Source organism: Cupressus sempervirens, chromosome 1 (genome assembly GCF_028749045.1).
Source record: "Cupressus sempervirens isolate cs-2001-9-10 chromosome 1, ASM2874904v1, whole genome shotgun sequence".
Classification (NCBI taxonomy): Eukaryota; Viridiplantae; Streptophyta; class Pinopsida; order Cupressales; family Cupressaceae; genus Cupressus; species Cupressus sempervirens.
Window position 1 is genome coordinate 540,779,752 of NC_143118.1, and position 13,337 is coordinate 540,793,088.

Consider the following 13,337-nt stretch of genomic DNA (forward strand, 5'->3'; position numbering starts at 1 on the left):
TTTTTGTGGGTTTTTTTCAAAATTTATAGTTGAGGTGGATTCCAACTCAACTAGCTTTTTTGGGGCTATTTTGATTATTTTTTCAAGAGCCATAAATTCCATCTTGACCTCCGAATTTCAATTTTAAAATATCTTAGATTTTTATTTTATTTTTTTGCTTTATAATAACTTTGAAATTTCTTTCTAAATTTTAGAGATTAGTTGGCAATTCACCTTTATGGTTTAAAGGGTAGATTTAGGAAACTTTGAAATTGCTTTTGGAGGTTTTTTAGAAGTTACCAAAAATGGCATGTTCTCCTGTTGTCAAAAATTGCCAAATTTGGAAATTTCCTATTTTTTGTGGTGGTTGTTATTTAATGGAGTTAGGGATCCATGTGGAACAGTTTTTAGGAATGAAGAATTGAGAGAGTTTGACTCTATATTGTGTTTTGTTATGAATTTATTAATTTCTCTGTGAGTTGAGATTGACACCCTACTTCATTTGGTATCAGAGCCACAAGATGGCTAGGAGAGGAAGAGGAAGAGGAGGCATTGCCCAATTTCAAAGGATCATACTGGACTTGCAAAGACAAATTGAGGAGCTTAATGAAAGAGTTGATAATCAAAGAGCAATAAATGATAATGTATTGAAGGAAGAAATAGATGAAGGAGACAATGATCAAATGGAAAGAAATGTAGAAAATGAAGCTGAGGAGTTAGTAAAAATGAGCTACGAAGACAGAGTCCTAAGGGTTTTAGAAGGAAAGAATGATGGCATCAAAATTGAAGTCTCAGACTATGCTAGTAGCCTTAAAGCCAAATAATTGATAGATTGGTTAAACAAAATGAGTAAATTCTTTGACTAGAAGCCTATGACAGAGGAAAAGAAAATGAAGTTTGCATGCACAAAATTAAAAAGTCATGCCATGATCTGATAGGATCATCTCCAAAAGGAGAGGGTGAATAAAAATAAGGACAAGATCAAGACATGGAGTAAGATGGAAAAGAAATTGAGGGAAAAATTCTTGCCTATAGATTATTCTCAAACTCTCTTTTGTAGATTCCAAAATTTGAAGTAGAACTTATCTTCTATGCAAGAATACGCAAATGAATTCTATAAGCTATCCATGCATATAGAACATCAAGAAGATGATGAGAAGATGGAAACTAGGTATATAAATGGTTTAAAATTCACCATGCAAGATGAGTTGAGCATGCATTGTGTCAATAATATGGAAGAGGCCTATTAGTTGGCTCTAAAGGCTGAAGAGAAATAGAATAAATAGTATAACCAGAGGAACAGAGGAGGACGAAGAGGCACATCAAACCCTTTTCAAGGAAGTTGTAGTTATGGCCGAGGAGATTCATCCTTGGGATTTGATAAAGCAATAGATACCCGACAAGAACCTCAAAACCCAAAAAGAGGAAAGGGATTTCAAAGAGGATGAGGCTATGGTAGCGGAAGAGGATGGGAAAATCAAAGAAGGCCTTTTGTTTGCTTCAGATGCAAAGAGGAAGGACACAGGGATTTCAAATGCTCAAATTATAACTTGCTAGAAAGAATACATGATGGTGAGAAGAATACATATACATGATCCACCTCAACTATAGATTTTGAAAAAAACCTAGAAAAATCTAAGAAAACTGAAATTCGAGTCAAAAGTTATGACTCTGAACTCCCTACATCACAAATTAAGTTTCTAGTGGATTAAAAACTTAGGCACGTATGTTCGCTCGAACATACGTTCACATGAACAAGTTTTGCATGTTCGCACAAACATCATGTTCATGCGAACATGTTAATTTATAATACTTTCACCCTCTTTTCTAAGAAAAAATGAAATTGGCTCTTTTGACAACCAAAATTGAGAATGAATGATCTCCTACTATAAAATTTAAAATGCCAATTTATGCTACTCAAAGCAAGTTTTCGAATGACTATAATTGTAATACATATTATATTCATTAAGACTTTCAAATATGAGTTTAACTCATTATAGGTTCATTACCAATTCAACATCAACTAACTTCGACACTTTGGGAAAATTAGTAAATTAGGTCAAAAAAAAATTTTAAAATATCTAGGAAATAGGTTATTGAGATAGCTTTCTACTATAAAAAATTTAGATTTATGATAAATTGAGTTCAAGTTATCTGTGTCAAAATGAACATATGTCTGAATTATGATTGATGTCACTTCAAAACTTCATAAACTATACAATATTCAACCAAATTGAATCAAACCAAATGCATCCTCTAGATATTGATGTTACAAATCTAACGCCAAAAGAATTACCTCATTATCATTTTTAGAAAAAAAAAGTTGTGTGTCAAGTGGATTGTCACTCTTTAAAAATATTGATTTTTAATATGTACCACTTTTCAGAGGAGAAGAAAAAATTGACTTTAAAAAAAAAATTAAAATTAAAAAATATGGTTACAAAGTAGGAACAGAGTACTAGAAATCACTAGTTTATGTCATCTTGAAATTATTCATAGTTTTAGAGATATAGTCACTTGAAAGTAAGGTTTGTTTCAAAAATATTGATTTCAGTGTCAAAATTGGTGAAAAAGTGGAACCCACTATTGTGGGATCACCCATCAATAACAAAGGAATCACCATGTCAATCTGCTACAATAATATCTTCATCAAGCTCAAGTGGCCAAAGACATTGTTAAATTCCAACTAGCAAGGGTCCTCCATCACTCAGCTCAAACACATATACTCCCTCATAGACAAAGCATCAACATTCAGTCCAGATAAACAATAGTGCTTTATACCACTAGACTAATGCAATCTTTGCATCATCTACTCAGAAGTAGGTAGGGGCATAACCTCAAGCATACCTCTCAAATACTCCAATGCAACCTTTGAAAAAAGCTTTGTAAATATGTCTTCTATTTTTTTCTTTGTGTTGATATACTCTAGTATGATTTCTTTCTTTACAATTTTTTTTCTCAGAACATGATACTTAATAATTATGTGCTTTGTCTTAAAATGTAACACAAGATTCTTAAACATACTCATTGTACTAGTGCTATCATAATGTATGACAACAATCTTTGTAAACTCAACTCCAATGTCCTTCAACATCTTATTCATCTACATAATCTAATTGTAATTATTTGTTGCTACTACATATTGTGCTTCTGATGTGCTTTGTGAAATGTAATCTTGTTTCTTGCTTAGCCAAGATACCAATCTTCCTCCTAAGAAAAATGCTCCACCACTTGTACTCTTTATTTCATCCATACTATCTACCCAATCTACATTAATATATGCACATAAGGTAAATTCATTTGATCTTTCATACCATAATCCAAAATTAGGTCTTCCCTTCAAATATTTAAAATCCTCTTTACTACTACATAATGTAATTCTTTAGGATCTGCTTGAAATATTGCATCAATGTCAATTGCATTAGCTATATCTAGTCTTGTATGAGTCAAATATTTCAAACCTCCAATTATAGATTTGTACTTCTTTTTCTCAATAGTAGGTGTCTCATCTTTTCTAGATAACCTATGACTACTTACTATAGGTGTACCAATGGGTTTACAACTTTCCAAACCAAATCTTTTCAACAAGTCTTTCAAGTACTTAGTTTTTCATAACAAGATAGCTTCACTATTGTGCACAATCTGCAAACCCAAGAAATATGTCATCTCACCAACCATGCCCATCTCAAATTCCTTCTTCATTTCACCAGCAAATTTCTCACTTGCTTTTTCATCACCTCAAAAGATTATGTCATCCACTAATATTTTTAATAATTAGTAAACCATTTTCAATTTCCTTCAAATATAGGTTACTATCTGCAATACCTTTAGCAAATCCCAATTTTGTCAAATACGTATCCAACCTTGCATACCAAGCTCTAGGTTCTTGTTTCAATCCATAGAGTTCTTTCTTCAACTTGTAGATAGTATCTCTTTTTTTTGTCAAAGGAAAACCGTCAAGATGCTCAATGTAAACTTCTTCAAGTTCTTTATTCAAAAATTTTGACTTCACATCCATCTGATACACTTTGAGCTTCTTGTTAGCTACATATGCCAAAAACATTCCAACTGCTTCTATTCTAGCAACATGTGCAAATATTTCATCATAATCAAGACATTATTTTTGTGAATAGCCTTTATATACTAGAGTCTTGTTTTATTTATCACAACCTCACTGTGTTCATTCATTGCATTTCTGAAAACCCACTTAGTTCCTATAACATTCTTGACCTTATGTCTAGGAACCAATTCCCATGTATCATTCGGATCTAGCTCCTCTCATAGCTTGAGTCCAAAAATCATCTTTACTAGCTTCATCTATACTTTTAGGCTCTACCAAAAAAATCAATTCTTCTCTTTATACCTTGTTTCTTGTCATTACTCCTCTATCCTTGCTACCAATAATTTGATCAGCATGATTTTTCTTTATCAATTTCTTATTAGGTGTCATTGTCTCGACTCTTACTTCAGCTCTAGGTTCACTCATTGGTTCTTCTCTCTATTCTGCAATTTCTATAGCATTATGCAATTTTGCGTCAGGTTCATAAAATAGCTCAACAATTTCTCAGTTAGCCTTTAGGCTAGTCTCTTCATCAGAATCATAATCAAGTATTCTTTCTTGAATTCCAAACTTCTCATCAACTCTAACATTTGTGCTCTCAATAGTAGTATTAGTTCTTTGATTACAACATTTGTATGCTTTACTCTTTAATGAATAGAAAAGAAACATATCTTCATCACTTCTTTCATCAAACTTACCAATGTCATCTTCTCTCTTAATGTAACGCTTGCTTCCAAAAAATTTAAAATAATTAACTGAGGGTGCACGTCCAAACCAATACCTTGTTTGATCTGAACTCTATTCATTGTATATACTGTTGTGTTAACCGCTTCTCTCCAAAATACCTTTGAGACATCATTCTTGAATATCATATCTCTTGTTGCCTCTATTACTGATTTGTTTCTCCTTTCTATTATACCATTCTTCTCAAGTGTCTTTAGTGCTAAAAGCTATCTTTTAATGTCATTTACTTCATAAAAACTATTAAAATCATTCGAGGTAAATTCTCCACCTCTATCAGATCTTAAAAACTTAATCTTTAATCCATATTCATTTTCAACTCTATTCTTAAACACTTTAAACTTCTCAAATGCTTCATATTTCTCTCTAAAAAATGCTACCCACATCATCCTGGGAAAATCATCAACAAGAATCATGAAGTACCTTTCACCATAGAATGCTCATCTTGGTATGACCACTCAAGACTATGTGTACTATCTCCAACTTCGTTGATGTAGTAAACTTCTTACTTGGAAAGGACCTTTTCTTTTTCTTTTCCATAACATGTTCCTTACATACCATATCAGTAAGCTTCACTAATTTAGGAAAATCTCTAACAAGCATACTACTTACTTTCACAATGCTATCAAAATTAGTATGACAAAACCTCTTGTTCCATAACCAACTATTATCAACTTTAGCAATCAAGCATGTCATTTTTGTAGGGTTCAACTTAAAAACATTACCTCTTAAATTTGTGCATGTACCAATAAGCTTACCATTTTTATCTTTGATGATACATATCCTTTCTATGAACAGTAATGGATATCCTTTTTCAACCGACTATCCAACACTCTAAAGATTATGTTTTAGGTCATCAACAAAATAAACATCATTAGTGTTAGTTTTATCATCAAGAGTAATAGATCATAATCCTTTTATAGGACAAGTTACATTTTTTCCAACTCTGATAATTCCTCCATCATAAGTGTTAAACTCAAAAAAAATATTCATATCACTAGCCACATTATGTAAACAACCATTGTTTATGATCTGATCATATTTATTATTTTCAACTTGTGACACTAATGCCTTTTCTTCTCTAACTTCTTTTTTTTCATGACTTTCTTCCTTAATTGCAACAAATCCTAGTTCATCACTTTCATTGTCACTTTCACTCAAGAATCTTACCATACTAGCTTCTAGATCTTCGTCACTTGCATAAAGACATTCTTGAGGCCTCCTAGGCTTGAAATTCCTCTTATACATCTTTACTCTCTTAGGGAATTTAGAAGAAAATTGAACATATTCATTACAAGTCCAACATTTAAATATTTCCTTACCTTTAGGTTCTCTTTTTATAAGTAGGGAAATTCCGTCTTCAATCTTTCTGTCTTATTCAGTTCTTCCTCTACTACTGCTAGGTTAATGTCCACTAGTTCTTGCACTCCTTGTCAATATAGGTCTAACACTCAATCCATTGAATGTTGTCTCAATTCTAGGAAAATCTTCGCTTTTTCTTAGACTTATCTTTGTTACTTACAATCTTCCAAGCAAGGTCTCTCTTGCGAACTTCTCTATGTAAGGTATAACTTGTTCAATCATCTACACTATCTGCTTATATATAGGTGTCAAGGTTTTCAAGATCTTCCATTCAATTTCATCTTCATCCTTATTTCCATCATATGCTTTAATTCTTGCAAAAAAATTTGATATCCTACAAAAATAACTTCTTACAAATTTGTCTTCCTTCATTTTAGCTTCTTGAAAAAAACATATCCAATTCTGTAATCTAACTTTCTTAGCATGCTCATCACCTTCATAAGTAGATTCCAAGGGTTACCAAATTTCATTTGATAATCTACAAGATTTTACCTAACTATATTCATTTTCAAGAAGGGCTAACAAGAGTTCTTCACTGGAAAGAATATTACACATAAACAATTATGTTTGTCTTTCAATACAGTCTTCAAGATTTTCTTCTTCAATCACTTCTTTCTTACCCTTAGTAATCAACCAAGATTCTAGACCTATGCATAGAAAATGTGTCTTTGTCTTTTTTTTCAACTTTCATATTGGTTTCCATCAAACTTCAAACTATCCTTTGTGAAATGACTCGCCATAGATCTCCTTAAGCTATTAAGCTTTTTCTTCAAGGATCTAATGCTCTGATACCAATTGCTAGAAAGTAAAGTACACCAAGATAACTAAGAGGGGGGTGAATCAATTATCCAATCAAAACAAGTTTATTAACCTTATTAAATTTGAAACATGTAATCAGCAAGTTCAATAACCACAAGAAGACAACTATACACAATAACACCAGATTTGTTAACTAGGGAAACCCTTGATCAAAGAGAAAATCCCAGTGGGAATGGCACCCACAAAATGATGTACTAATATATAAGTTCCTCGCAAAAGGATGGACTCTATTAAGAGCCAATGAAATACATTCAATACATATCAGTCCCTATTAGGAGACTTTGAATCCCTATGAGGAGATTTCAACTATGTTAGGAGTTGTTGAAGGTATGAGGACCCACTATCCAAACAACTTCAAGGGTAAGACCATCAAACTCACTGTCCAATTGGCCTTTGTACTATTCCTTTCATAACAATACAAAAGATCAAGCATCCACTAGCACTCTCTTCCAAATACAATCACTTCTCTCTTTTATTGTGCCTCTACTACACCAAATACTTCTCAGATCTCAATACCATATCCATAAACTAGCATCACACAAATCCTTTAGATCACTTACTTGCATGTACTAACAATTCACTTACATTCACTTTCTTGTTTCACACATTACACACTTAATCATAAGGAAAATAAATTTCATTTATACCAAGTCCTCAAATTAATTTATTGAATTAGCCTTGAGGCTTTCTCAATTTATAATTACAATAGGACCACATTTAGATAAAACAATACATTCTACATTATATCTTTTCAAAATTATATAACATTGTTGGCTCACAGTCTTCACAAATCTTCACATGTGCAATCTCAAACTTTGTACGCTCAACCAGGTCATCAACGTGATGTCTTCTACCTCTATCTAATTGTTCTTAACCAAATTCTATTCATGTTAGGAGATATAATCCAATTACCATAAACCACTCCTCAAGAATTGTGTTTGTATATTTTCTTCTATAAATCTTGAATAACTATTATCACTCTTCGACTTTCAGCATGCGCACTTAACCATGGAATTAGGACACTCTATAGAACATGTCCCCAAATTACACTTGACCTCATCTCCAATCCTCTAACCTCACAATCTCAAACATTATTTTCTTCATTGTTAGTCTATATTGACATCAATGACAAACATTGTCATCAATGCAATATATGATGATACTAACAATCTCCCAAATGCTCCAGCAATGCTAGAATACTCCCCCATAGGAATATCATCATCATTCATGCTAACATCTTTAACTATTAAGGAAATAATAAATGTTATGCAATAAAACCATACAATATCCCACACAAAAGAATACATTAATGATAGATTTTTTTTGTGGAAACCCCTAATCTGAGGGTGAAAACCACGGTGGGAGTAATATACCTACCAGTCTTTTCTTGCAAGAAAAAAGGTGACTTGTTAAAGGCTTACATTTGTTCCTTTTGAGAATGCATCCTGTTAGGAATGTTAATGACCTATTAGAACTAAAATCATCTTTTAAGGGTACCTTGTTAGAGGATTTAGATATCTTACTGAGAGACACCTTGTTAGAGGATTTCAAAGACACTTTACAAGCATGTAATGTCAAAGTCTTACAGTAGATATTATGGTTAGAAAGCAAACAAAAGTATTAGATCTAAATATCTAGCACACCTTTCCTGGTAGATCCTCTATTATGGCTTCTTGGAGATGCTTTGATCTTACAGTCCTATTCTAGCTTGGTTGAGCTTCCTCTTCTCTCTGCTCTTCTTCTTCTCATGCACTTCATACCTATTTGGTGTCTTACACTATTCACAATTGTCCTTATTTGTTTGTAATCTTTGATCCATACAGTTGTAGTAGTAGTGATGTTCTTGGCTCTTCCTCTGAATATCAGTCTTCTATTTATTTCTTTTTGGCCAACAACTATGCTAAAATGAGTTTAAAATAATCCTTAAATCACATCCTCTATTTATGGATGGAAACCCTAAAGTTATCTCACTCAAACTGTAATTTAAATTTTGAAAATGCACAGTGAGAATAGTCACAAGACACCCATGACTACCTATTTGTAGATGTTCATGATTATAGGCCAACTTGTCCATCTGCAAGTCTACAGCTAGACCCGGGCCCTTGTGTACTTAAGTCATATTTTGCCACTTTTCTCTATCACTTGTCTTGTTGCATTCAGACCTTCTTTTGTATCATCACATCAATGGCAAGTCTACCAATGATTGCACTTGCAATACTTTATTACTTCTTGTTAACTGGTTGTCAATCAATGACAACACATCCTACCAACTCAATGCTTGATTTCTTAACTCACCACTAGCCTGGTTGATGTAACTTAGTCCAACAAATACCATGTAAATGTTACTTTGTTGCAGTAAACAATTTTTTCCTTCAATGATAAATAAACATATTAACTCTAAATGCCCACAAAGAAGAACAAAATGTACTAACAGTTTGATGGGTCATCATTTATTGATAACCCTCCTCTGAATTGAGAGGTACAACTCCCTCTTCAGATCTGCAATAAATAAAGAACTTGATATATCTTTAACCAGAAGACATTAAGGCATATTGATGTCCATCCATAAACATGGAATGAATGTGATTGATATATTTATCAACTAAATATAAAGAGAAAGATGAACAAACGGCCTCAAGATTGCCTATCCAGTCCTTTACATTATAGAGGAAATAAGAGAAGTTAAACATCTCATTCTGCAAGACATGTGTATGTGAACCACATGATTACATACAACACATGCTCAATACAATAATGGAGGAAGGTATTCAAAAGCGTAAAAAACACAATCACATGATTAATCCTAATCGAAAAATATAAATATACAAACCACGTGATATTTGACATAAACTCATCCTTCTGTCAAAAAATGACCACATGATTATTATGTGTCCTACCATTACAATCTAAATGCAGAAAACAATTTTCCCTCCTTCCCTCTATTACAATCAGAATATTCTATTCCCCCTGTAGCCACAAGACTCCCGAAAAAAGAACCCCTTCTCCTATCAGTTTACAATATGTAGTGCCTCCAAAACATTGTTTTGTTGCCCTAACTGATTCTTGGAAATTAAAATCTTTCTCCAAATTTATTAAAACTTTACCAATATTTTATAATATCTATTCATGAGAACTAAATATTATATTAGTGTCCTCAACCCCCCTTTTCAGACTTTGAATGGAATTCTATTATAATATAATTTAACAATTGTCAGGTGACATTTTTCTTCTGAAATGTCTTCTATATCTCGACCCACGTCCTTGGATTTCTATGCACACTCTTGCCTAATCTCTCAAGTTCTAGACTGATGACTTCTCATTATTCCCTGGATTCAAGCCTTCTTTTCACTACCTTATGCGGAATTAGATTGCAGGGCCTGATTGTCCCATTTTCTTGTGATCTTACTAATGCAATTAAAACTAAATTTCAACATGGTTCAATTTTTTAATGATTTGGGAACTATTACATTGCTTGAGATTATTGTTTCAAGTATTTAGTCGCACTTCTAGCCAAGGGTCACCAATATGCACATTTCTTGCCAATTTAACTACATGTCTTTTGGTGGTTTGTATGAATTGGGACCGACCTATTATCATGATCACACCCAAGTATTAGATGCTTGACGCATGGTATTGTATGATTAGGATAAGAATGCATTCAGTGGTTTTCATGACACAACAAATGGCCTTTGATGTAGATGGTAATACTTGTTGGGTAATGCGATGCGCTCCCCTGCCCACAGGTGGTTAATTACGTGGTGTTCCATGTTCACTAACAGTCATGGCTTTTGGTGCAACGGCAAATGGACCCTACAATTGGTATCAGAGCTTGGTTTTGGCCTGGTCATGGGTTCCAATCTCCCCGGTGCCTTCCCGACCCGCGTAAGCACCTGGTATGCGCGTCGAGGGGGAGATTGTTGGGTGATGCGATGCGCTCCCCTGCCCACAAGTGGTTAATTACGTGGTGTTCCATGTTCACTAACAGTCATGGCTTTTGGTGCAACGGCAAATGGACCCTACAATACTAAGATGACCTTATTAGGCTTATCGGTTTGAACTGCATGGCATAATTGTGCCTTCAAAACTTCACCAGAGCTTTAGTTTATGTGGGCTTCATCACTTTGTGCAAAACTTTTAAGTGCTTTAAGAACTTTGATTTAAGAAGATAGTTGTTTTTGTGCCAACTCGTTATTATTATTAATTCCTGCCAAGGCAAAAACTATTGCCAAGGCTTCTAGTTAAACAGTGATAAATATTATCGTCCACAGCCAATTAAAATGCTCCATTACCCTCTACCAATGTTGAATTTCAATATTTCTTCTTTTATAATTGAGCAAGATGATCGATAGTAACCCTGCCATTATGCAAAATCAATACTTTCCACATATTTCAATGCGAGAGAAGACGCAAAAATCAAGGTAAAAGTTTTGAAGTCATCGTTGTTGCAGACTGTTGGCATTCCGAAGTCTTGGGCCTCGAAGACCAGCAGCTGGCAGTTCAAGCTTATTTCCCTTCATGCAAGGGATACGTGTGGCCTGTGTGTCCACATTTTGGTCTATTTGATAATTATCATACACAACATCCCTCTTCGTTGTTCCAGAGCAACCATTATGCCCGTCTCTTTCTTTGAATTATTCAAGAAGTTGCAGGAATAGCAGGGTACTCATTTCTTTGCTCTTGTGAACGGAACCATGAACATGACCAGTATAAGATTAAACATTGCTGCTCTCTCCTGCTAACTTCGATAATATATACTTTTTCTCTTATTTCCGTGCAAGATTAAAAAAATTAGGCAATTGCAGCTGGTGCTTAATAACGTGCTACGGAGACTCGGGCGACCTTTTTGGCGCTTCAGAAATGGTACCCTAATCTGTATGTCAATGTTTTTGATCCCGTGTCAAGTAATTATTTGCATTATTTTAGGGCTAGGTTGAGCAACTCTGTACACAGCTCGATCATGAATTGAATTATGAGGTTGCTCGGGAAAAAACCTGAACCTCACCATCTTTTGCCATCTCCAAATCTGTTCATAAATGGCGGTGGGAAAAAGGAGTTAAGATTTTCGGGTATAGAGGTGAAAACAAAACATTATAATCTAGATGTGCCAGAATTTGTGGATCGTGTGAACCAATTTGTAAAAGTTGCAGGTAAGTTTGAAATTGTGTGTGCAGAAATTATTGTTTGGATGTCGTTGTGTTGTAAATTTTATTTTTGAATGTTTCATGGGAATATTGAGTTTCTTTTTATCGTGTTTATTTTCTACCTGACCTTTTTATGCAGATTCAGGCTTGAGCTATCTATACACATTTGGTTTTGTATTTTGTTATTGATTTGGCTTTATACATATTTATTTGGGTTTGCAATGATGTTTATTAATTAATTTTTCAAAATCCCATTTGGCATCACATGACTTCATAATGAATTAATCTAACAGTCTTTATATTTAAAAAAACCATTTTCATGATGGATTGTACAATGTGATTAAGAATGTTCTTTAATTTAGAAAGAGAAATCTACCGAGAAGGTATGTCATTTAAATCTCATCAACTGTTAAACCTTCACATGTATAAATATATGACACAATCCTATTATATTGATAGATAATCATTCCTTGTAGTAGGTAATCAATTAATAGGCCTGGTTTAAGTGCTCTTCTTCATCAGTCTGCTGCCAATAGATGCTTTCCTTTCACTGTCATAGTATTAAGTTGTATTATTCTTTCTACAGTTTATTGACTAACAATGCACTTATTTCATCTGTTCGACACCATTACTCTGTGAGAAATAAATCATGACTTTAAAATTTTGCTTAGCACATAAAGGTGTCAAGTGACGGTTTGTGCTCGGCTCGTGAAGGAGCCAAGTGGCAGGAGGGTGCCGAGTGAGCTCAGCACATGAAGGAGCTGAGTGAACTCAGCACTCAAAGGGAAACTCGGCAAGAGTATATGCTGAGTGAGCTCGGCAATGTGGATGCTGAGTGAGCTCGGTCACCACTGCAGGGTGATGCTCGACAGAAGTAGATGTCGAGTGAGCTTGGCAATAACTGTAGAGTTAAAACTCAAACAAAGACCAAACCGAGTGACAGACTTCCAACGTAAATAATGTTACCACCATTAAAACTAGAGAGCCAAAGCTTGAAGCTTTCAACAATGAACTTCTTAAATGCAATAAATAGAGGAAGAGCAATGGATTCAAGTATGCCTGCTTACTTACTATTCAACTTTGATAAAAAACATTACGAAATTTGGGAGCATTCGGCTACAACTAGAAAACCCTAAAATAACCTTAAAACTTCAAATAGGTAAAACTTCAAACTTTAAACTTTAAACTTGCAGCTCTAATGGCTACATACAATAATGCCTGGAGCAATCATTGCT